General features: G+C 35.2%; 1 pseudogene; it reads right to left on the bottom strand.

The window, feature by feature from the left end:
* Positions 1-3,448: 3,448 nt before the first annotated feature.
* LOC149241753 (dehydrodolichyl diphosphate synthase CPT3-like) lies at positions 3,449-26,330 on the bottom strand (annotated as a pseudogene).

Raw genomic sequence — 26,330 nt, 5'->3', positions numbered from 1 at the left:
TATGTTGTTATTGATTTAATATTCTTTGTTTGATTGACATCTTTAGGACTTAATAAATAAGTTAGCCACAAATATTCATAACTATTCAAGACTGCATGGAATGTTGAAATGGAGTGAGGTAATATTCAGTTGTTTAAAATGTTCTCCCATTGGTCATAATGAATCCTAAAATACAAAGAAAAATATATATTCATATGATTACAATGATGATCCTAGTTATTAATGTCTAATAAGATTGAATATGGCCCTGTCAGACCTTATCAAGTTAAGGGATTCTTTTGGATTTTTTAGAATTTGCTTCTATGCTTAAAAGAAATTAAGATAAGAGAAGTGCTCCAAAATCATTATAGGCACAAGCAATATTTCCATGTCCCATGCATATAAGTAAACATCAACGTCAACATTAGAATGTTTGATTGGCATATATAGGGATCATCCAATAAAGCACTTTCATGATCTAATTCCCATTGCTTCAAAAGAGTAAATATGTGTTGTGCTAGTAGGACTTCTTCAAGATTAAGAATCATATCAATGCATTTTGTTCATGATTATTTGAGGGATATGATTGGTGACCTTATTGGTGATTTATATAGTCACTCTAGAGTTATGTAGGTGTAATTTTGTGCCCAAATTTTGGCACACGTGATACCTTTATATGATTATGATGTGATGGTGATGATGATGATAATTAATTTCTACTGAGATTGAAAATGGCCCTGCTGGACCTTAAGAAGTTAAGAGATTATTTTTAATTTTTTTAAAATTATTTATATGCTTGAAATACATTAAGATAAGAGAAGTACTCCAAAATCATTATAGTCACAAGACATATTTCCATGTCGCATGCATACAAGTAAACATCAACATCAACATTATAATGTTCAGTTGGCATGTGTAGTGATTGGATAAAAAATACTTTCACAATTTAATGCACATTGCTTCAAAGGAGTGAATATGTGTTATGCCACAAGGACTTGTTTAAGAGTAGGCATCACATCAATGCAATTTGTTCATGAAGATTTGATGGATATGACTATGGACCTTACTAGTGATTGTATAATCACTCTAGAGCTATACTAGGTGTGAAGTTGTGACCAAAGTCTAGCACGCATGATTCTAGTCTATCCTATCTCATGGGTTCTCTAGGTATGCAAATGAAATTAAATCAAGAGGGCCTCACCATGCGCTTTAATGCATATATTGATGTTTACCCTTACACGCAAAGATTAAGTCAACTCCCACTTAGTTATTGCATCTTGTTGGTTATATTAGAGGTCATTACTGTGTTATTTCAATTAGGAAGGCCTATCATAACAATGAACTAATATAGGAACATAATGTCCCAATAGATGTCTTGGTTATTCCCAAGTTATAGTAGATAGAAGCAAGGGACATCCCAAATGAACAACCTTTATAGTTCATTTGATGTCAAAGAAGTTGTCAAGAGGAAATATTTCCTTAAATATTGGGTTGCCTTTGATTTATCTATCATGAAAACTCAAATTAAAAATTCTCTTCTCCAAATACTTACTTCAACTATCCCAAATACACGTCATACATGTTTACCAGTTACTTTAAATATTTATATGATTGAAATCTCTCCCTAGGAATATCTAGTACTTGTTGGTGTTGTATTAGTGATTATGCACAACCCTCGAGCAAAAAAACGAGTGACCTTGATGTTGGTGACTTTAGAATCTCTTGGGTATAATTATGACAAATATCACCATATGTGCTTGAACATCATAAAGTGGAGTCTATTATCATAATTTTCATACAATCCATGGATGTGTTAGACAATAAAAATGAGGTGTATCGTACAACAACAATAACACATATGGACCTCCTATGTTGTAAATCACTGTGGATATATGTTTTGGCCCTTTAAAACACTCACAAAAAAATAATTTCTCTCAAACCCTTGATTGGTATGTCCTCCCTCTTTCCCTTTGAAGAATGACCACCAATTCACTGTTGGCTAATATGTGCAAAACCTTGAAATTGGCCTCCCTTCAAGAGTGCAAGTTCTAAAACCATGTTAAATTTACTAAACTCGGCTATTGACAATTTATTGCCTAGTAAATTCATTGATCTAAATTTATTAACTACAAAGTCATTGAATAAAAGCACTTCTAGTATTTTAGCAAGTAAAATAAATCTAAAATAAAAAATGGTGAAAGCAAAATAGACCAATCTCATACACATGCACATAGAAAATTATGCCCTTTAAATTTTTTCTCCATTAACATTACAACATATTAATTGTTGCAATTTCTAGAAATAAAACTAAAATTAACAACTTTCCACCCAATAATAACATGAGAGTGATTTTTAAAGAAACCCTTGAATGTTAGTAGAATCTTTCCTTTAAAATGGAATTTATGGAATTAATTTTCCACGAAAAATCTAAAAATAAAATTTTGATGTCAAAATTTAGATTAGATGTTTTTAAAGATTTACCTAGTCTTTTTAACCATAAGCATTAACTTATGTATATGTCACTCTCAAATTGAGCAATGAAGCAACAAATATAAATGTGGTAACTTGAGCACTCAAGCACAACCCTAACCCAATTTGCAATATAATTGGGTTTTGTGATTTCAAGACAATCTCAAAAGAACCTCAACTACCAAATTAACATCATACTACCACTTTCTTACAGCACAACACAAACACAAACTCTATACCATACCTCAAATTTACCCCATATATATATATATATAATGTTTAAGGGCCCAATTGCTTATTGTTTTCAATCTTCCACAATTTTTTTTTACATAATAGAATCTATGTATAATATTTATATATGTTTATTTAATATTTTATTAGTATCTTTTTCTTTATCTCACCAAGTTTCTTTTTAAAGTTAATATATATAGGATTATTATTGAGTCTAGAAGCTTATTCTACAACAAATATGATGTATAATGTTATCTGTCTTTTATTTTTGATAGCATTTAACCATTTTGAGAAAAGTTATAAATGTCTGGACAAAGTGTTGGGGAACAATTAAATCTCATTATGTTGTATCTAACTGTTTAAACATTATCACTGGGCAGTTTATTTCTAAGTTTTGGTTTATTTTGTTGGGATGTGATACAAGTTTTCTTTTTAATTAAAATATGTTTTTTAATATATAAATGAGATAATCTAAAATTATTATTGTAGTTCATGTATAAATGAGACACTATAAACTAAATGTATTTCATAAATATTATTGTATGTTTTATTGGCTAGCAATAATGCGTTTCATAAGAAGTATTGTAATATTTTATTAACTTAAAATTTGTAAAACCCATAGAATAGTCTAACAAAGCCGTGAACAGGCTAAGAAAACCCATAGAAGAGACTAATTTATTTTTAGGAAAAAACTACTAAGAAAACCCATAAAATAGTTAAACAAGGCCGTGACAGGCTAAGAAAACCCAGAGAAGAGACTAATTTATTTTTAGGAATAAACTGAGAAAACCCATAGAATAGTTAAACAAGGCCGTGACAGGTAAACCTGCAAACACAGAAGTACTATGGCGGCACCAGTACTGTTCGATGCTCCCGCTTTCTGATAGTCCAGAATGGCCTTCAACAAATGCCTGAACGAGAACTCTGGCCACAGAACGGGTGTCACACAGAGGAACGTGAAAGAAGACTGCCATAACAGAAAGTTACTGAGCCCAGTTCGGATCAATAGCGGCGGCTCTCCACAGTTCGCGGTGTACAGATGACGCTCAATTTCCTCTGCCGTGACTGATGATTGAAGCCCATCAATTTCTTCGGATGCTGCACCATCTTCGTCCTCTTGGCCGTCAAAACCATTGTCAGCGAATTCGTATTTTTCATGAACTTAAATCCTCCTCGTCACAACTTCATGGCAGACATTTTCTACTGCTTTGACGATTTCGTGAGTGGAAGTGTAAGGAGCGAAAATATTAAGAATGGCTTTCTCATTGCCTTGGCTCATAGCCATAGCTTTTTCTGCCGCTCTCCTGACGCGCTCAGCTCTCCCAGTATCTGCACGCGAATTCCTTCTCTATCAGCGCCTCCAGCTTCTTCTCTATCAGCGCCTCCAGCTTCTTCTGCATCAGATTCATCAGCGTCGCGACCTCCTCTTTCGAGCGCTTGAAATTCTCGATGCTGAATTCGTACACGCTCACGCATTTGATGACTAAATCATAGCAATCCCTCAAGGTATGCATGAGGGTCTCGTATCCGAATTGATGGCCGCTCACATAGTTATGCCACGTTAAAGTTTTTTCAAGGACAGCTTTGTATTATGTGATGTTAAAGATTTTTTTCATGTGAGAACATAAAGGTGTTTTGCTCCTTATTTTTTTTTAAATATTTTAAGTTATTTAATTATTTTATTTTTTAATTTAATATAATTAATTAATTTATATATATATATATATATATATATAATTTTTAATCAAAGTTTGATATAAAGATGTTAGGAAAATTACCTTAAAACTTAATATAAGATTCACTTTGCATTGAAAATGCCTAAATTCAAGACCAAGAAACTATCTACCTACTACTCAGAATAGAGTGAGAATTCATGGAGGCATTGTATAGTGATTAACATAGTAATGTGAAATTTAATTTTATTCGCCCACTATCCAAGCATAAACAATTAACGAGGCTTCAAGTAAATAATTTTGGAAAGCGAAAATTTGGATTAATACTCATTCTTTGAAGTTTGTTTTTAAAACACACATGATTAAAATAGGGAAAATATATTGTTCTATGGAAATTGATATTAAAAACAAAAAAAAAAGAGGAAAGAAGCAAAAAAAAAGGGATAAAAGATACAAACACTAAAATGACTAAGTATGAGAAGAAAATTTCCATTAACAAATGGTATGAAAAGCTTTTATGGCTTTATTTTTTGTTCTTTTCAAAATAAATCCTATCCAAGGAAGTAGAAGTAGAGCTTAGAATGAGAAATGTGTACTTCAAGTATTCATTAGCATTCAAGAAGCTTGCATTTGTCTGCAACACAACAAGAACAATATGTATTTATGATAAGTTTAATCTCGTCGCTTATTGTTTCCCCACCGTGTGCATGTATGTATGATAAGTTTAATCTCCTCGCCTGGTGTTCTATATATGTATGGTGAGTTGGAGCTTTTGGACATGCATAAAGAGTAATGTCAAAATCTCATTTCGTGAAAACAATTATACCTCACCAACAAAACATGATTAATTCATTCTAAAACCCAACCACATTAGATAGCCTATATTAAATGTCTCTCTGTGTACTATATTTTTTCTGAGGTGAAAACTATAATGTTAGGACAATAATGCGGAAACTAGATTGTTAGTATAAAAATTACTCACAATTTTTTTGTAAAAGGATATTTTCTATATGGCAATTAGATTTCCTTTCAAATTAATCATGTTCAAAATGATAAACTGACCCACCAATGAGAATTAAATAGTTGAAATACTTTTCTTTGGGACATTTTTTACACTTGGATAACTAAATATGTTTACCAAGAGTTACTTCCCACCATAAATTACACAATTCACTACATAAATTTACATAGGAGTTTACTGAGGTTAGTGCCCACCAAACTTACACTTAGATAGCTAAATATGTTTACCAAGAGTTACTGCCCACCATAAATTACGCAATTCACTACATAAATTTACATAGGAGTTTAGGTTAGTGCCCACCAAAATTTATGCAAATTGTGGCAGAACCTTTAGATAGAAGAATTATTGACTTAGTAAACAAAGATAACTTATATATGTATACAAGAAGGTTGTAATTTCCTATAGAGTTAAGTCCCTTTAATAAAATCGAGATTATTTCTTAAAAATTTAGATTAACATTAATACAAATAAATATTATTTTGCAGAAAATATACTTTCTTATAGCCATATTATTTCTTATAATGACAAGATTTAGTGAGAATGTTGACCTTTTAAGTTGTATTAAAACAAGTTGTTTATTTATTAATAATATTCAATAATATAAATGAATTTAAGTGAAATTTTTACAAGTTACTCACATTATGCTTGATGCCATGCATATTTCTAAACTTTTTTTTAGATGCAACTTCTTGAAATTTTCTTGAGACACAATAGAGTTATATTAGATATTGTCATAGTATTAATATGCATATGTTTACAAAATAGAATTCCAACATATTCAGATTAAAGTTTCAAAGGTGAACACCAATTGATTAGCACATTAGAACCTCCTTTAAGACAATATATAATATTGAAATATTAAAACATGTAGCACTAGCCATTCTATATATATCATTGGGATAGTAAATACCTAACAATAATGTCAGTGTTGAGTTGATTGACGCCATTAGACACCTACTTTGAAAACATAAGAATATATATATATATATATATATATATATATATGACAATCTAGCATTATTGATGGAATTTCAAGAGGACACCTAGTTATAATAATGTGATTAAAAATAGTAAGTTAATGTTTATGTGAATGCTCAAAATATGTAAGATGGATTTAGGATGATTGTTTAGGGATATCTAAAGATATTTGAGGGTGACTAGTAGTGTGTCATAGCACTTGCTTAGATAGCAATGGGAGAGGTGGTAGATCCACAGTTATCTTCTCAATATTAGAAATACTCGTTTACAAGCATAACAAATGGAAAACTTACACCTATCATTATGAAAAACATGTGTGAGCCAAGTAAGAATTGACAAGGTCCTAAGTCATGCTAATAAGTCTTGCGTATCATACAGATATTTGAACAATTCAAAATGGTGAGGGCGTGAAGAAATCAAGGTCAAGGAGGGTCATCACAAGGACCTCCTACAAATAACCCATTTCATAACTTGGAGTTGGCTCTCGTCTTGTGTTCCCTAAAAGCAATTAAGGAGACTTTAAGAGGGCACCAAACAATTGAAGTGGAAGTAGAGAACCCTCCATCAGGGTTGGGAAATCTCGAGCGATCAATAGACTCTGATAGATGACCTCCAATCAAGGACATTACTAGGGAGCTCCAAAATATTAAGCTCCAAGAGTTTGCTGGAGGTCGTGTCAGCGAACGTGCAGAAGCCTGGTTAGAATGAATGAGAAGGTGCTTCGCACTAGGGTATTATACTTCCAATTCAAAGGTTAAAATAGTGATATTCCAACTCAGATATAGTGCTATGAATTGGTGCGGTAACTTAGAGCGTCAACTACACCTCACTCTGGACACAGTTACTTGGGAGTTATTTGAGGAGAGATTCTGGAAAAAGTACCTACCAGCATAGTATGAAGAACAACAGGTAGGAGCCTTCCATGCTTTGGTATAGGGAAATCGTATGGTAGAAGAATATGAGATTAGATTCATGGAATTGGTCAAGTATGTCTCCTACATGGATACTAATCAGTGCCAAGAAGATCGTTTCATTTATGGATTGAACCCTAAGATTAGGGCAATTGTGCAGATGTACTGGAAACCATCCTCAGTTACAGAAGTTATGGAACATGCTTGTTATGTTGGAGAGAACTCAAACTTAAAGGGTGGAAACAAAACCATTTTTCCACAACAACCAAGGTTTATGGGGAAGGCCCCTTATACCTTCCCCAGGGAGGGGAGTTTGAGGCCACCGCCATATGGAAATAGAGTTATACCCAAAGCACCGACAATGGGGATTTCAATGGTTACTAGTGCAGCTTCACTCGCAGCTTCAAGGATTCATGCAAATCAAGGTCATACATGAGGAGAAGCAAGTAGGGACAGGGGTCCCAAGGGAAGGAACTCTTTCCAAAGAAATCCACAACATTCTGTTCAAATTTTACCACACATCACTTGTTGGGGATGCAGGGGACCTCATTACCAGCGTGACTGTCCTTAATTATGAGCTGGTAACAACCATACAGAAGGAAAACCACCAATAGGGAGATAAAGTAGCCGCCATCGAATCTATGAAGCACTTGATAACCAACAAGTTGAACACCGATGCTTCAAAGAAAGGATTGGGAGCAATATTGATGAAAGAAGGCAGAGTAATAGCTTACGCATCTAGAAAATTGAAGAAACATGAAGATTTTTATGCTACCCATGACTTAGAGTTAGCAGCAGTGATGTTAGCTTTGAAAATGTGGAGACACTACCTCATTGGGAGAATATTTGAGTTAAGAACATATCATCAAACACTGAAGCACCTCTTCGCTCAAAGGGATTTGAATGCTAGACAAAGGCGGTAGAGCGAATTTATGAGTGAGTATGATTTTGAGATCTCATACATTAAGGGAAAGGAGAATGTGGTGGCTGATGCACTAAGCAAGAGACCACGAACCTTCTCCCTAGTAGCCTTGAGGGTCAATTTGAGGGAACGTGTGTTGGAGAAACTCTTTGAAGATAGTTGGTATCTAAAGGTTATATCATCACTCCAGAGTGGGAATCAGATAGAACCAAAGTTTGAGGGATATGTCCTTGAACCAGATGGACTATTGAGATTTCAAGGGAGAATGTACATACCTAAGGAAGGGGGTATAAGAAGGACCATCCTCAAAGAGTCACATAGAGCACTCTATTGTGCACATCCTGGAGTGAAGAAGATGTATGCAAACATGAAGAAACTCTTCTTTTGAGCAGGCATGAAGCACGACATAGTCCAGTTTGTCGCCAAATGTCTTGAATGTCAACGAGTGAAGGCTGATCATCACCATCTAGCAGGACTCCTACAACCACATGACATCCCTATGTCTAAATGGGAGGTAATTTCTATGGATTTTGTTTTGGGTTTGCCACTCACGTCACAAAGGCACAATGCTTTATTGGTTATAGTTGATAAATTGACCAAAAGTGCCCATTTCATCCCAGTAAGAGACACTTATGATGTTACTGAAGTAGCACAAGTTTTTATAAGTGAATTTATTCGAATACATGGGTTACCCACAAAGATGATTTTTGATAGAGACTACTAATTTACATCTAGGTTTTTGAAAAGTTTGCAGTCAGCACTAGGGACTCAGTTAAACTTGAGCACTGCATATCATCCAGAAACAGATGGGCAGACTAAAAGATTAAATCAGGTTATGGAAGACATGGTTAGAATATACGTCATGGATAATCAAACTTAGTGGGAAAGGTATTTACCATTGGTAGAGTTTTCCTATAATAACAGTTACCACAGTTCAATCGGGATGCCTCCTTATCAAGCTCTATATGGTCAGCCATGTAGGACGGCATTAAGATGGGAAAAGTTGGAGGACCGAGTAATAGTTGGGCCAGAATTAGTTCAGGAAATGGAGGAATACGTAAGGCAAATTCGACAAAGGTTGAAGGAAGCACAAGATAGACAAAAGAGTTATTATGATTCACATAGGACTGATCGAAGTTATGAAGTAGGAGACCAAATTTTTATTTGTATCCAACCCAAAAAAAGCACCATTCGGTTTGGGAAAGGGACGAAGTTGTCACCTTGGTTTATAGGACCTTTTAGATCAAGGAGAAGATTGGACCAGTTGCCTATTGTCTTGTACTGCCACCCCATTTGCATAAAAATCATGATGTTTTTCATGTATCTATTTTACGACATTATGTTTCTGATGAATCTCAAAAACTGTATTGGAGGGAATTGCAGATCTCGGACATGGGAACCATAATGGTTGAACCATTGCGCATATTTGACTGTAGGGTTCGATAGCTTAGACGTCGCATGGTGGAACAGGTTAAGGTCCAGTGGGAGAAGTATAACCCAGGATCTGCTACCTGGGAGGATGCAGAGACTATACGTCGTGACTACCCCTCACCTTTTGAGCATTTGTGATGCCCATTTTGACTTAGATAGCTACCTATGCTAAGGCTCTATTACAGTTCCATGTTATTTATGTATGAACGCTATGTAATATTGATGCATTTATTTGGATAGGTGAAACTACTTATATAAATTATTAGATGGATTAGGTATTGATGATTGAAATGTTTGATGTATGACTTACTTGATTATGATTTATCTAGTGCATGACTTATCAGAGTTATTGTTCTTTCATGTATGGCTTAAGTGGATGTGATTTATCTAATGTAAGATTTATTTCCAATATGAACTACAAAATTGACATGTGGATACTAGACTTAATAACATGATGTTTAAGATCACTTATCTATATATATATATATTTGTTATATATATGTATGAATGAAAACTAACTAGCAGATTGGAAAGAACTATATGATAACCAAGATATACTCTTCCATTGGGGAAGGTCAAGACATCTAATGAGGAAATATATGATGTACATTGTTCTATTACATTTTGTATCTACTTGATATGCACTCTTATGACATAGGTAAAATGTAAATGGTAGGTGACAAGACTACCTGACTAGATTATTCGATGACATGTATCCAACCAGCATTGTAGTGTGGTCCATATTAGGGTGTTCACCCTATTTGTGAGGAGGGGTGGAGGTATTTCCCACTGTGTAACCTCCAAACCTGGAATCATGGGAGGGCGGTGATGGACACGCTCCCCTAGATGTGTGATGATGATTGTCAGTTGCCTGTTGGGAAGTTAGGTCGATATAGTCGACGCTTCCGCCATATTGGTTTTATCAGTGGTTAGATTAGTATATCCGATGCCATAATATATAGCAGCAGAGGATGCATAGGGTGGGAGCATAAGTAGGTTAGGAAGGATAGGAGGATAAAGATTAGTTGGAGACCCTTGATGGGAAGTGGTATCGTTGTCTGACTTACTTACATTTGCTACTATAACTCTCTCTCTCTATTTTGTTATGCATTATTGTCAAACGTCTTTCGAACTCCTTGTATCTTTTTCACTCTAACTTCGGGACAAAGTTTTCTGAAGGAGGGGTGTATGTAATGGCCTACTTAATCTGATCATGCTAATATTTATTAGTGTTTAATTGACATGAAATATTGACTTATAATTATCAATAAATATTGGTATATACCTACATTGTGAGACTATAATTTTATTTTACTGATATAAATTTTATTATTGTTATTATTCAATTCCCAACTTGTCTTCTCAAATTTAAATTTGGATAGAATATGGTCTCCTCCAATTTATTCCAAATTAAATATCCAGATCCCAAGGTGTCTATTCAAATCTAGTTTTGAGAAGATATGGTCTTCTCCAATTTATTCCAAATTAAATATCCATATCCCAAGGTGTCTATTCAAATCTAGTTCTGAAAAGATATGGTCTTCTCCAATTTATTCCAAATTAAATATCCATATCCCAATGTGTCTTTTCAAATCTAGTTTTGAGAAGATATGGTCTTCTCCAATTAAATTCCAAATTAAATATCCATATCCCAAGGTGTCTTCTCAAATCTACTTGGGAGAAGATATGGTCTTCTCCAATTGAATTCTAAATTTAATATCCATATTTTATTCCCAAAATGTCTTCTCAAATCTACTTTGAATAAGATATGGTAAGAAAAGTCAAGGATACTAAATGAAAGGATGAGGGGGTTGTCATGACATTAATGATAGGTGGTTGAGGTGGATGGGAGGAAGAGACATAAAAGGGGAAGGATGATGAGAGGAGAGGGGGGAGATCCTTGGTCTTGGTTTTGGTTTGGAGGATTTTGTTTTGGGGGAGGGATGTGGAGAAAAAGAAGGGAGTGAATGGAGAGATAAATGAAAGAATAAAAACTTGGATCTAGAGAGTGTTTGTTTAACTTGGACACACTACACCTAGTTGGACTTGGACTCGGAGGGCTAGGGAACCTGTGGAGGTTCCTTGGGCTATGAAATCATTCCTAGTTGGCTGGGAGGTAAATTCAGTCGAGTAGTCGAGAGGAGCATCCCAACAGAGTCAGGAGCATCTTAACCAAGCTATTGGAATATGTATTCTTCTGTTTATTGGTTACTTATGTAAATGGTTGCAATGAAATATTTACTTGTTTAATATGTTGTAAATAAATTTTAATTGTATATTGTCATCAAATAAATGTTGAGTTATAAATAATTTATTTCCATTCTTGTTGAGTTTAAATTAAATAAATTTAGTTTGTATTTAGAGGACCCTAGGATGGATTCTCACAATGTTGATGGTGATGGTGATGGTGGTGATGATGATGATGAAAGTGTATTTAATATTTTATTTCTATGATAAAAAAGATGAGAGAGAAGTGTTGGAGGGCATTGTAATTTTGCTTACTTAACAAGGTTGGTAGTATGGGAAATGTTTTGAAAAAAAGAATGGATGTGAGTAAGGGACATGTTAGTGTGAGTATCTTCATCCCACCGTCAGAGATCAAATTCTCTTATTGCATTGCATATTAGGTGTCTCACTCAGTCATGCATCCCATTAGGAGCATGGATCATCTGACGGTAGTGGCTTGTTGTACATTTTCCCTCATGTCCTTTACCTGCTAGCCCATTTCCATTCATCAAGATTATCTGCAGTCACCTTTTGTCTTTAAATTTGCAAGAGTCAGTTCTAAGGTTTCAGTTTCATTAGGTCTAGGCTTTCATCAAAAAGTCTTCAAAATGTTCACTAACGGTCAACAGGCGCATGAGGAGGTTGAATAAAGTTCCAGTACCAACAAATTTCACAATCTCATGCTCAGTAATGTATTTTTCCTCAAAACCCTGTTTTGAGGAAAAACGACGTATTTTAGGTTTTTGTTGTATAAATTCATGTAATTTCAGTTCTCTTATATGTAAATCACTTCAGTGGCAACCTTGGTCACCTTTCCAAGCTTCAACTGCTCCATCCCCTGCAAGACAAACAAAAAATCAAGTCATTCAGTTCATCAAAGGCACAAATAAAGTAAACAGTCCAAAAAACAGAGTTGAAAAAGTAAGTTACAATGCAATCATTATAAAAGTGGGTTTTATGAAGGAAAAATCAAAAGATCTTGTATATAAATCATCTTTACAATTCGAAAAGCTCATTGGCACTCAACGAAGAAAGGTTGAGCAAAGTGAAGGTCATGTTGGAGAAAGGAAGCAAAATCGTAGCAAAGAGTTCCAATTTTGGAGGCGCGGCACATTGGGTGAGAGGCGCGGCACATACAAGTGGCGCGACACATTGGGCCGCCCTCCACAGTGTTAAATTTATACTAGCGCAGCGCGTTGGGTTTGTGGCACAACACATAGAGCTACCAAGCCCGATTTCATCATAAACACCCTCAAATTGCCAAAATTGCTCAAATCTTCTAGTGTGCAATTAAGTCAAGCCCCTTTCCTTGCTAGTGAAAGAGTTCTTCTTAAAATTTGTGGTGGTTTAGTGTGAAAAAACTCAAACCATACCTCTTTGCAATTTCTCAAAAACAATTGCCTAGGGTTTGCATTTGTGATTTTGCTGCCAAGTTCACTCCACCACTTCCTTGCTCTTTGACTCCTCCATTTATTTTCCAATTCATCCACTCACTCCCTAACTCCCATATTCCTAAAAAATCATTCACCCCTATCCCCAACTCTCATTTTCCCAAATCCTAATTCCAAAATCCCTAAACCCTAATTATTGTCCCTAAGCTTACACACTATTCCCTAAACCCCCTATTTCCTAAAAAACTTGTCATAATATTCCCAAAACCCCTCATACTCTCTCCCTTCACAGTCCCTCATACATTCTTACCCTTGGTGGCAGAAAACTAAAATCACCATAAATCTCTTCATACTCTTCAATAAAACTCACACATTAGCAAGCATGGAATCTGATCCTTCATGTGACTGAGATGAAGAGACATACAGTGACTCTCCTACAGAAATGCATGCACCAAGGAGACCTCACAAGGGTGGCAAACATATATGAGAGGAGCCTACTTCACTTGCTGAGCTATAGGCCTGCCCTCTTGCTATCACATGCTTCCAACACCAATCCTATTATCAATTCTATGAGATGGTTGCTAGAGTCCAGTATCATCATGAGTTAGCCCAGTTGTTTGTGCTTCATCTACATAATGGCCAAACCACTCTAGCTGGTGTGACATTCACCTTGATACTAGAGTCTCTTTCTCTAGCAACCAGCATTCCAAATGTTGAAGAGCAATGGAATAAAAGGCAGCAAATTGACAAGGAACATTATGAGCCATACATCAAGCTCGGTTATTTGAGACAGCTTAGCGGAGTTTTTCCTTTTCGATACCTGAAAGACTCATATGCTCCCTTGATGAAACTCATAATGAAGTATTTCAGCTGTGAGGGCCGGTTTTCTCGCCTATATGCCTATCATATCAGATTGTTGATGCACTTTACCACTGTGAGAATGATGAATCTCCCCTACTTCACGTGCCAAAATATTGAGAAGATGACTACCCTAGTACAACAAAAGACTCCTCAATAGTAGTTTAACAGTATATATCATTTTGCACTCATCGAAATTGCGGTCATACATCAGCTTGGTTTGCAGGGCATCTTATGGGAGGATTTCATTTCGCATGAGTTCTTCACGGCTCCTTGGGTACCTCCAAAAGCTTTTCATGAGACAGGTGGACCTTCACATCAGTAGGAGGGACATGAGACACAGACCGCTAGTGTGCCGGTGTTTGTCACCTATCAAAAGGGCACTAGCAGGTTGTTTGCAGCAGCAATGCGAGTATTATCTCCACCCAAGGTGGAAGTGGTCTCACTTCCTTCATCAACACAACAGTTTCAAGACAAGGGCAAGAGGCCCTTACATGATGAGGGGCCTTCAGTTGAGCAGGAGACCGATTTCATTCTCATTTAGGATGATGACATAGATTTGGGCCCATAAAGCTCAAAGCTCAAGGAGGTCATCCAAGAGCAACAAGCGGACATCAATGCTTTGTCCCTCAACTTAGAAAGAGCTAAGTGGATAATAAAGTACCTGGAGCAAAGAAACAATCAACTAGAGGATTAGCAAACGATTATGGAGCTTCAAAACATACGAGAAAACCAGCAGGCTGCCAAAAGGAGGAAGGTGAAGCTCACATCACTTGAGCAAGAAATCAATGCTGATCAACAAACTTGGCTTGAGAGAGCTAATATCCACTTGGAAAAGTTGTTAGATAAGGCCAACAGGGAGAAAACAATGTTGAGGCATATAGCCTATCATTACATGGCGAGAAATAAAAGTTACAAGGCAAGAATCAGAAGCTTGAAGGAAAAATTAAAAAGGGCATCGAGGAGGCCAAAGGAGAAAGATAGATTTCAGATATTGGCTGAGAATTCCTTGGCCCAACACAACACTTGATGGAGAACACTCAGCCCAAATTTCAAAAAATTTGGGATATTTTTTGCATTTTTGAAATTTTTGGGCTAAAACACAGAATTTTCTGCCTAATGCGTTGCGCCACCTGGCGCTCGCTTTTGATGGAGGCCTCCAAATGAAAAAAACTCAAAATATTTGGATTTTTCTTGGAAAAATATGTATTCCTACCAATGGCCAAGAAATTTTGATAGGTTTTGAGCCCCCAAAAAGGTCAAAAACACCCAAAAAATGATCTTACTACCCCTATTTTGACACACAGGAAGAAGTGTTGGGAGAACTCAGTTTTGGAGGGGCAAATGGAGGCTAAATTCAAAAATTCCACTTGTTCTCGAAAGTAGATAAGGAGACCTTTCTAGCAAGCACACTTGGAGCAGATTTGGACACCGAGAAGGCCTCCAAAAGTGGCTGCAAACAGGCACTATGCATAGGGAAATCAGCACGGCGCATTGGGGAAACTTTGCCCAGTTTGACCAAGAATACTGTATTTTTCACCTAGTTTCTTAACAGTTTGACTTTTCTCCTTCTTAATGTCAAACTCATGATGTAATTTAATGTAATTTTATGGATCTTGATGTAATTATGTTGAATTTTCACTCATAGAGGTAGATTCATCCATGAAAAGGTAGTTTGCAACTGAATGAATCAGTTCCCTAGTTTTTAGAGGCATGTTGTTCCACTGCCTACTTTATAGTTCTCAGTTTAGAATTTGTTGGAACAGCTCCTAAACTCATGAGCTCGACCCCTAGAGGCTAGGATGAGTTGTTTTTTGCCTATATCTTATGTTTTTTCAGTCATTAGCATGGTTGGACTTTTGAGAAAGCTTGGAGCTTCATTGTATATTCATATCAGCAGTTTTGGCTAAGGAATAGATCAGGGTTTACAACACTTTATGGGATTCATGTGGAATCTTGCTTTGGTATTGTGTTTCCTTCAGAAAATTGTAAGTTTATATGTGTTTTATGTATGCCATTATCTCTCTTGCTTTCTTCTTAACTAAAACAAACAAGGATAAAGGTAGAATGAATCCATTGAAATTGCAGTGCTCTACCTAGGGTTTGTTTAGTTATTGATGTTTTCAACTATTTGAAGAGGATACCTAAGGTATTCTTTCCCTCTTCAACTCCTCACCTGTCTAAATCTCTCCATTTCATTCACTTGGAAGTGCCAAATCAGTTTCCTACCTTGCCCCATAGAGATCTCTGTAAAACTGAGCCTCATTCCCCAGACCCAGATCTGCCTTTCCATTTGAGTCAACAAAACATCTGTATTGGGGTCAAAGGTTTTCAGATCTTCGTATGTCCAAGCGAATACATATTTTTTTTCCTTGAACAAACAAATGAGATCTAATTTGTCTTTAGGAGTACAACTTGTTCCCAAGTTTATGTTTGGCAGATTTGTTTCAGCCCCCAAATTAATGACTTTATATTGCATAGAAGAGCTATTAGTTTTACAGTTAACAAATCTTATAAATTTATCATATAAGTCATAGAATTTTTCTAACCTTACAACAAGTTTAGGGGTAGAATTTACTAGATCAAATAGTTCATCCACTAATCGTTGTTTGCTCACTAACGAGAAATTGTGAATATTGTCCTCATGAGAAATTTCATCAGTCAAAACACCCTGAAAGCTATATTCTAAGTGGAGGAAATTGATTATTTGTTGATAATCATTAAAAGCACACCAATTAGTAATGTTTTTTGGATGGACAATTTAAAAATCATTTCAACAAAAATGGATTATGGCTTAAAAACTTTAGTAGGAATTAATATAGATGTTATATTTGCTAATTAATAAACTTCTTGGTTGAGAGATATAGAAATAGAAGTAATATTTAAAGCTAAAAATTTAGAAATCAGATCTCATACCTCAGTTTGATAACTCCTTAAGTGAGTTGAAACACAATGTATAGAATTATGTACCTTCTTAACAATATTTTTTTAGTTTCCTTAGACCCTCAAACATTCAATTCCAAATCAAATAACATTTTTAAGTCCTTGGATGAGAGCCTTGTATTTTGTAATAGTATTAGTACATTCAAATTCCAATCTACAAGGAAAAAAAAAATTAATTACCTTTCTGGTCAAGAAGAAAACAACTAGCAACAACACCCTCTTTTGACTTAGATCCATCAAAATATAATGACAAAAGTTCATTTTTTTATTTACTTTTAATTGTATTGACATCAAGTGAATTATTATCAGTTGTTACCAGATTATTGGCTAACATAAGTTCTGGTTACTACTTTAAATTTGTGAATGAAGAAGTCTTAGCAGCAAAATTCCCAAAAAATGAGTCAATAGTGAAAGAATCATTAAGCATGATTGGTTCATTGAAACCATTAATATCAGTAACAACATGTTTCATATAACGTTCTCTTTTAACCTTAATCTTATTAGGTTCACCTTTCCATGGTAACCATAGATGAATCAAATATGTTTGTAAGTATCCTTTCAAGTGTTGTATCCAATATTGGCTTGAGAACAAGCCATAAGTCCTTGGTATGTCTACAATCACTATATCAATTATTTGATGAACTCTGTGATCAGAAGATAATCTAATCAAAACATCGTTGAATTCTCATACCACCTTGACATTAGTTCTGCCAAGCTGCACAATATTCACTTTAGATGGTTTAATATGAGCATTAAGTTTCTTTCACACTAAAAGATACATGGCATTGGAGGAAGCTTCGGAGTCAATCATGTAATTATGGACATTCCGGTTAAAAATTTCAAAATTGAGAAAGAAAGGAGATGGTTTCTTCTTTTGTGGAGGATAACTCTTATAAGGGTGCTTCAAAATATAAACACTATCAAATCAAGGTTTATGAAAACTTGACATATTCCCAATAGGAGTAGACTTATTTAATTATAATCTTTAGCAATATGTCACTGAATTTTCTGCTGAATTACTGGAATTTTAAGTAACTCAAAAAGGGAAATGTTGGCCTTTAATTTCTTAAGGTCTTCAATCATATCATAGTATATACCTAAGGATGATATTTTGTTTTTGTTTCCTAGTTTTGTTTTAGAAATTTTCCTCTTATCTGAAGAAGAGAGATCTTGGTTATCATCTGAAGAAGACTAAGTCAACTCCCACTTTAGAGCTTCATGGCATACATTTTCTACTGCTTTGACGATTTTGTGAGTGGAAGTGTAAGGAGCGAAAATATTAAGAATGACTTTCTCATTGCCTTGGCTCATAGCCATAGCTTTTTTTGCCGCTCTCCTGACGCGCTCTGGGAACAAGGCTCAGCTCTCCCAGTATCTGCACGCGAATTCCATATTGTGTGACCATGCTTTCCTTCTCTATCAGCGCTTCCAGCTTCTCCTGCATCAGATTCATCAGCGTGGCGACCTCCTCTTTCAAGTGCTTGAAATTATCGATGCTGAATGCGTACATGCTCACGCATTTGATGCCTAAATCATAGCAATCCCTCAAGGTATGCATGCTCTTCTTCTCCATCTGACGATGGGCTGCGTATCTTCGATTGTTGTCCATGATGATCGTTGCGTGTTTAGGGATGGGGCCAACGCATATCACCCAGATAAACCATCTCCTTAACACTTTGTATATCGCGTTTGCACTCGAGGCGATGCCTCTTGCAACAATGGATAGCAGGGCGGCCACTTCCATCTTGAAACCCTAACACTGCAATTTCTTTCACTACACCTTTTTATAGGAAGCAATTCAATTCTTCTGTTGCCTTACAATGAATAAAATTGTGGGTGCTTCCTGAATCAATCAACACTATTACCTTTTTCTTCTTGATTTGTCCTTCTATCTTGATGGTTTGAGGAGTGGTAATTCCTGCCAATGCATTACAAGATATGGTCGGATTTATTTGTTCTTCATTTAGGCTTTGTTCCTGGAGTATATCCTCTTCTTTTGACCTTTCTTGCTCCTTTTCTTCTTCCTCTTCATAATCTATGTATAATAATTTCTTCTCAGCACACTTATGACCTTTAGTGTATTTGCTATCACAACTATAACAAAGCCCTTTTGCTCTTTTTTCTTCCAATTGTTGTGGTGTCAACCTTATAGGTTGTGGAAGACTAGGGGCAACAACACTTCTGTCTTTATAGTTGTGAGTGGTATGCTTCCTAGTTGCCATAATTTTGCTTTCCATTTTTCTTGCTGACCTGAGTGCCTTCTCTAATGAATCAGGTTCCCAAAGGTGAACATCATGTTAGATATTATCCTTTAAAGACCCTATGAACACATCAATCCTATGCTCCTCTGGAATATCTTTTACCCTTATGTTCAATTTTTGGAACTCCTCAATGTGCTCCATTATTGAACCCTTTTGTTTGAGACTTATCAATTGGCTAAAAAACGTGTTGCTTTTTGTATCCTCATAATGTGCTATCAATTCTTCCGTAAAAATTGCCCAAGTGATAAATTGTTTACGAGAGCAAAGCCATTGATACCATACAAACTGATTTGGTTCCAAATATAAAGTTGCCATACGTACCTTTTGTGTGCTTTGCACATTATTGAGATCGAAGAATTGCTCCATCTGTAATATCCATGTGGCGGGATCCTTGCCATCAAACTTCCTCATATCAATTTTTAGAATATGGTGAGTCTTTGATCCAACATTAGAGTCTATGGAATCATGATTAACATTTCTTTTGTTCTCATCATGAGTTTCCTTTAGTACCCTTTCACCCTTAGTGACCATTTCTTATAGCAACTTATTCATATTTATCTTCAATTCGTCCATGTTTGTCTTCAGAGCTATCTTCAAATCGTCCATCTTAGCTTCTACGCCTTTCTTTAAACCATCCATCTTAGCTTCTACATCTTTCTTTAAACCATCCATCTTAGATTCTGTTCCTTTTTGTACAAGTGACAATTGTTGCACTTGGTCTCGTAATTTTGATATATCATGTTGCATTTCTTCCTCTGCTTCATGGGTCATGCTAGAGCTTTCAGGTTGCCTAGTAGGTGTTTGCATTTTCTTTCCTCGGGGCATCAATTACCAATAATAATACTTTACTATGCCCTTTGAATTCCTTCAAACTAATTTTTCAAACCAATTTTATGCAAAAAATTTTAAAAAACTACACACCTTTTTTTTCACTTTGTAGGAGCTCAATATTGCCTCTGATGTATCTCTGTACTTTCCAATCATCTAGTTCTGAATTTGTGACCTACAGTAGCCCTTTGTGTCCTCTTTCCAATGCCACAAGCCTGACCCAAATTGGATTCTCCAAGGAAGAGTTATGTGAACTCTCCCACAGTGACTTGATTATAGACTAGTTCAGTAGAGCGAACTTGTACGATGTGCCACAAGTCACTGTTTCGACCTTTGGATATGAAAAATGCATACAAGAAACTACAGTCCATTCTCTTTCTGTAACTTCTTACGAAATTTCAATCCGATCCCCAGAGAGAAAGTTATGACGATTTTCCTCAGGTCACCTGTTTGGAATGTAATTCAGGAGTCTGCAAAAAGACCAACTTCCTCAGATCATATCTCCACAAATATAGCGCGAAAAGCTCTGAAATTCAGACCCGAGGTTCAGTGCAATTTCTTCTCAAATGGGTTTTTTTTGCAACTTCTGAAACGTCGCAGAAAAAAAGTTATAGCGAAAATTCCACGAAGACCTGTTTGGAGCAGCGAAACCCTAGAATCCAAAGCTTTGATACCAAATGTTATGAAACCAGCTCAAGAAAAGATAGAAAAGATAGATCAATGCCTTATAATTTAGCCTCTTCGAGATGGCAACCTCCTTTACATTACATAAATGAACAATTCTTTGATGATTCAAATGAAAAAACCTCCTTTCTATATATAGGAGTCTAAGGAGTCACAATATAATCCAGCCGACCTAACAATAATAATATAAAGCCACAAAAATAACAATAGAGGGATTCTATGGGGCACAGTAATAACAATATGGGGGCAATAGGGGCACAACAATATTAATAAGGGGTATAACTACAATAGTAATGGGGTAATCACTAGTATTATAGGGACTTAACAGTACGCATCTCTCATTCCAAGCTCTAGTTCTACTTCCTTGGATAGGATTTATTTTGAAAAGAACAAAAATAAAGCCATAAAAGCTTTTCATGCCATTTGTTAACAAAAATTTTCTTCTCATACTTCCTCATTTTAGTGTTTGTATCTTTTATCCCTTTTTTTCTTCTTTCCTCTTTTTTTCTGTTTTTAATATCAATTTCCATAGAACAATATATTTTCCCTATTTTAATCATGTCTTTTTTTTTTAATGAAATAATATACTTATTTTAATGACATATATATATATATATATATAAACTTTAAGTCTAGTTTAAAAACAAACTTCAAAGAACGAGTATTAATCCAAATTTTCATTTTCCAAAATTATTTACTTCAAGCCTCGTTAATTGTTTATGCTTGCATAGTGGGCAAATAAAATTAAATTTCACATTACTATGTTAATCACTATACAATGCATCCATTAATTCTCGCTCTATTTTGAGTAGTAGGTAGATATTTTCATGGTCTTGAATTTAGGCATTTTCAATGCAAAGTGAATCTTGTATTAAGTTTTAATGTAAGGTGTGGATGGGTCAAGCTCAACATTTCACCACTGTAAAAGGAGTACAGGAGATGAAATTCAATAGGGATTAGAATCTTGGAGTGCCCACTTGTAAGGAGCCGCCTGCAGCAGTGCAAGAGCAGGGACCTGGGGCAGGCAGATTTAAAATACTTCCTTGGCTATGTTGATCACACTCGTGGTCATAATGCTATTGATGAAGCAACGGATAAAAAGAAACCACATAGAGAAAAAGTATTGGGAGTGTTGTCTAATGTTGTTCTAAGTAGCAAGCGGTCAGTGTTTTCCTATGAGGTGGAAGCAACAACAGCTTTGTTTCCATGTGTAGAGCCACGGTGACCAACATTACTTTCTCTGGTTAACGCCATTGTTTTTTGATAATAATTTTTTATTTTTTTTCAATAGATTTTATTTTTTTTCAAAATGTTGATGGTTATATCTATAATAAATTTTGGCCTGGAGTATGCCGTAAAACTGCTTCTGCTTGGCTAAGAGCTCGTCTTCCTCGGACGTAAGGAAACAGGTTATCGGACCAAGACCCAGAGGCATCTGGCAGGAGTGAAAGCCTGTTCCCTTACGGACCACCAGCGGGTTATTACAGGTGGCGTGGTTTTCCTTGATAACGGTGATGAGTCAAACCGATATTCGCGGATAGCAGCCAGAGATGGTTGTCCTCACTGTTGGTTTGACACCTGAGTTTGATAGGTTTTGCCACCTTCGGAAAAAAAAATATCTATAATAAATTTTTTTTACATCATGGTTACGTCTAGCAATAGTAAAATTCTGCTCTTTACAAATTGCGGAGAAAAAGTAAATGTGACTTTTTACCTATTATATATATATAGATATAGATATATATATATATATATAATCCATCATAAAATCTTCTAACAACAAACTATTATATATATATTTTTAATTAATTAATTATATTAAAAACTAAAATAATTAAATAACTTGAAATATTAAAAAAAAAATAAGGAGCAAAACACCTTTATGTCCTCACATGAAAAAAAACTTTAACGTCACATAATACAAAGCTGTCATTGAAATAACTTTAACGTGGCATAACTATGTGAACGGGCTTTCACCAACCACACTAAATATCGTTTTTGACATTTCCAGATCCCTTTGCCTCCTATTAAAATCAAATAGAACATTCATAAAACGTCACACGATCAGCTGAAGATATTTTGAGACGGCTTAAATTTGATGGGTATTTATGTGTAACAATCATTATAAAATCATCCCGATTAAATTTGATGGACACTTATTTATAACCATCTTTATAAAATTTACTATTGAGTGTTTATTTAAATTTTAAATTTTTATAATGGTGAACGAATAATTTGATAAATAAATTAAAAAATTAATTATTTTTTAGATATAAATATTTGTCATAGTTTATTTAAATAAAATAGTAAAAAATAAAATAAAAAAATTAATATTTTTACACTGTGATACTCTAAGATAAATAATCAAATTATATAAAATTTAGAATATTAGGAAATTATGATGAGACTAAGATAAAGAATCAAATTATACAAAAACTATAATGCTAAAAGATTATAATGAGACTCCAAAAATAAGCATAGAATGCTCTATAATACTGAGGTTCCAAGATTAAAACATACTCATCCATAGTGGGTTTTTGGATGTGTTAGAAAAAGTCCATATCTTTTTCACTCACAGTGTGAAATTGCATATGATGAATAATTAAATCTAAAACTTTAGGTTGAGACTCATATAGTATGCTTAAGTTTATGGAGTATTAATAAATTAAAGAAAACACTAATTTATGAAGATAGAGTAATAAATTAAATGGTTTAAAAAAAATTGTCCTTTATCCATAGTTTAGCATTAGGAATTCTGTTTTTCTTATTATTTGTAAGGTGACTAGTTGAGGTATTATTGTGAGTTGTTTAGTAATTTTTTGTTTTAGTTTATTTTTTTTTATCTAATTTTTAATTCTTTAATTTTTTCTATTTCTCCATTTTTCATGATTATAGTTTTTCTCTATATTTTCAATTTAACATGAATTATTATTATATTAAAAATATATTTTAATAAACTTAATTAATAAAAATAATATATTTTAAAGTTTGGTTTTTTCTAGCAGAATTTTTCTGGGAGGCTTTTCGGGAATTTCTGGCTAGATGGTCTGTCTCAAAGGAGGATCGACATTTGAAGAGGACACTTTCATAATCGAGTTTCTCGTTCCACACATAGTCTTTACTTATTAGGTTTATTTCAGCTTAGAATTCGACGTTGAAGTCCATTTCCACAAAGATCTATTAAATTTCCAAAAAAAAATCATTAAAATACAAATCCAAAAACTAAAACACATCAAATGCATTTTCACCCTCACCCAATTAAATATCAATTTTTTCTACTCTACCTTCAATCTTATAAAGTAAGTTATTTGTGTTTTTTCGAAGAGTACAAAATGTTTCTTTTTGTCTCATACATAAAATAGCATAACCATCATAATTTTCATTGCCCCAACCTATTTTTTTTAGGAAACTACAAAAGTTCACTCTCAAAATCAGAATTTAGCTTCATGGACCAGAGTCATGATTTTCTTTTGCCCGGGAGCTTGATGCAGGAGCATCCAGCTTAGGCACCATGACCAGGTGTCGGTCTCTACTAGGTCGAAGAGTTGAGTTGACTTTTTATTTGTCTTTATGTTAGTTGATAGAATAGGAGGTAGGATTTTTATTTTTATCTTAATTTCTAAATTAGTCAAGGGTAGTTTGATCAGTCAAGGTTATTTGTTTGTATGTTGTTAATAAGTCATGGATTAATAATTGTCCTATTATTTTAAAAAGAAAAATACAAATGTGTCTAAGAGGAAAATCTTGTCATAAGGATAGAACGAATGACTAATAACCATGTAACTATAAAGTCTATAACTGAAAAGCAACTGTATAGTTTCATTAACTGGAACAAGAAACATATAAATGTAACAGGACAAATCATGTAAGGGGTTCAGTATCTCTCGCACTCGAATAATAACAATAGCGGAGAAACTAAGTTCTGTCCATCTATATGTTCTATTGTATTCTATTGTGTTTTCCAATTGAAAAATATCTAAACAGACAACCTAATGTATACAGATGATTGAGTTTAATTCCTGTTTTTCTTGTTTCCTGAGAGAAAGCACCAGTTCTCATAACGAGACAGAAGAACAGATACAATACAAGGGTTTATAATTCATTTGAAGCAAACAGTGAAGACAGACCAAGAGTGATACAAACAGTGTCGGTACAGGCCAAGCACCCACGACCGGACAAAAGTTTCCGCCATACATTTAAATTGACAGTCATATAAAATTGCCAGTGTATCTACAGCGTTCGTGCACATTCATACACCACATCACAAGCATATTGAAGAATCATAACTGCAATTCAGGCTACGAATTTAGAGTAAACCAAAAGCAAATGTCATTCAGGTAAACCAAACCAAATCTCATTATATTTTCCTGAAGGATTTTTCTTTTGAAATGGCAAAGTCCAGTGTATAATAGTTATATAGTAGTATTACAAAAATAAAGCTGTAAACGCTCAAATAGTGGACGACAAACCCTAGGTGAGGGTTTCAAACACCTATTCATATACAACTATAGACACGCAGACCCTGGAATGACAAACCCTAGGTGAGGGTTTCGAAAGAAAATTGCATCCATATGCAGAAGATGGCAGTCAACGAAACAGTGGAAGTCCAGACCTCAAAACGATAAAGCATCACTCATAGCGTGAGTAAATTGACAAGCATTAAGCCATATGACCAGACAGCCTAAATTGAAACCAGACCGAGGACTGAAGAAAATACAAAGAAGCAGAGCCTACCAGACAAGACCGAGGCATACAGCGCCAAGACCTCCAACCGCAAACCCTCAATACCTGCACAGCGAATGACACACAGGTGTTAGAAAATATATTGTTGCCGAAGTGAAAGTACAGAGCGTGGAGAAAACAACCAATGGAGATTGCATCCACTTTACCTGAGAACTTGCAGTGAGAGCCGAAGAGAGACATTCCACCCGAAGTTCCGACTAATTGCGGCGACGAAGGAGCAAACCAGGTCAGAAGCTGTGGAAAGAGAATTACAAATTGAAACAGAGAAGAAAGACTCCCTGCGTTTTATGCTGAGGACTAAAGAATGCCATCGAGTTGAGCCTGGAGACAAGCCAATCACTAAGTTGCCAACCAGAACGAGAAATACCAGCACAAAACTTGAAATACATCGGCCTATTGAACCAACAGCAGAGGGAAAACAAACCACAACAGAAGTATGACTTACCCAGTCGGCTACAAGGCAAACCACAACTGCCAACGAACCAAGGTTTAAGAGCAACCACGCACACAGCAAGGAGTCAGTACTGGAAACAACCAGAGGCGCGTCCAAGACTTGCAGCAAAATTGCTTACCAAAACTTACAGAGCACAGCAGAGCAATTCCTCGGCAAGCCAACAAGAAATGACCAAAATGAACGACAAACGAAGGGTTCAGGGATAGAAAGGAGTGGGAATACGAAGCCCAAGGAAACCATCTCCTTAACGCTGGCCCCTTTCCTAATCACGTAGCGATCATCATGGACGGCAATTGAAGATACGAGGGTCGGATACGAGACCCTCAT

This window comes from Pinus tabuliformis, chromosome 8 (assembly GCF_031772625.1).
Source record: "Pinus tabuliformis cultivar Carrire ecotype Pingquan chromosome 8, CPIR1, whole genome shotgun sequence".
Taxonomy (NCBI): domain Eukaryota; kingdom Viridiplantae; phylum Streptophyta; class Pinopsida; order Pinales; family Pinaceae; genus Pinus; species Pinus tabuliformis.
The sequence above is the reverse complement of the archived record's forward strand: the minus strand, read 5'-3'. Positions and strand labels throughout refer to the sequence as shown.